The 547-nt window shown below is 48.3% G+C and overlaps 1 protein-coding gene across 1 annotated transcript in view; it reads left to right on the forward strand.

Annotated features, from left to right (window-relative positions):
- LOC117119445 overlaps window positions 1-547 on the forward strand; it is a 16954-nt gene that overhangs the window by 4680 nt on the left and 11727 nt on the right. The window lies entirely within an intron of this gene.

Below are 547 nucleotides of genomic sequence, written 5' to 3' on the forward strand. Positions count from 1 at the left end.
AAAAAAAAAAAAAAAAAAAAAAAAAAAAATCAGCTCACGGGTCCTGAAAAGGTAGGTATAGAATTTGTTTCCGGTCACACAAAAATCTCCAGACACTATTTTTTGCAAAAAAAGTGGGGGGCCTGGGCCCCCCGGCCCCCCGGTTCCGCCGGCCATGCAGAGAGCATCTTAGCCAAACATTTAGGCCCCAGGCGAGCCCTCGACCCATGCCAATTGGGTTTATTTCCTGTTAAATCTCAAGACACTATAGCTACCTCCAACTTGGCATGTATGCCCCCACCCCACCCTTGTGGGTGGCCTTTCCCCCTCCCACTGTCTGGGAGAAAAATCACAATTCGTCGGGGGAAAAAAGAAAGTATTTTTTACATACTAATAGCCTCTAAAATCGAATGAATGCCTTTGAAACCCTTAAATTTTCATATTTTCTGGGGGGGGGGGGGTGTCCGCCTCGGGACTACTTTCGAATGGTTTTTAGCGACGCCCGACCACTCCTCTTCGGTGACATCAACCCCCCTCCCCACACACACACACACACACACCTCCTGTT

This window comes from Anneissia japonica, unplaced genomic scaffold (genome assembly GCF_011630105.1).
Source record: "Anneissia japonica isolate Jap-2015-1 unplaced genomic scaffold, ASM1163010v1 scaffold287990_len610157_cov183, whole genome shotgun sequence".
NCBI lineage: Eukaryota > Metazoa > Echinodermata > Crinoidea > Comatulida > Comatulidae > Anneissia > Anneissia japonica.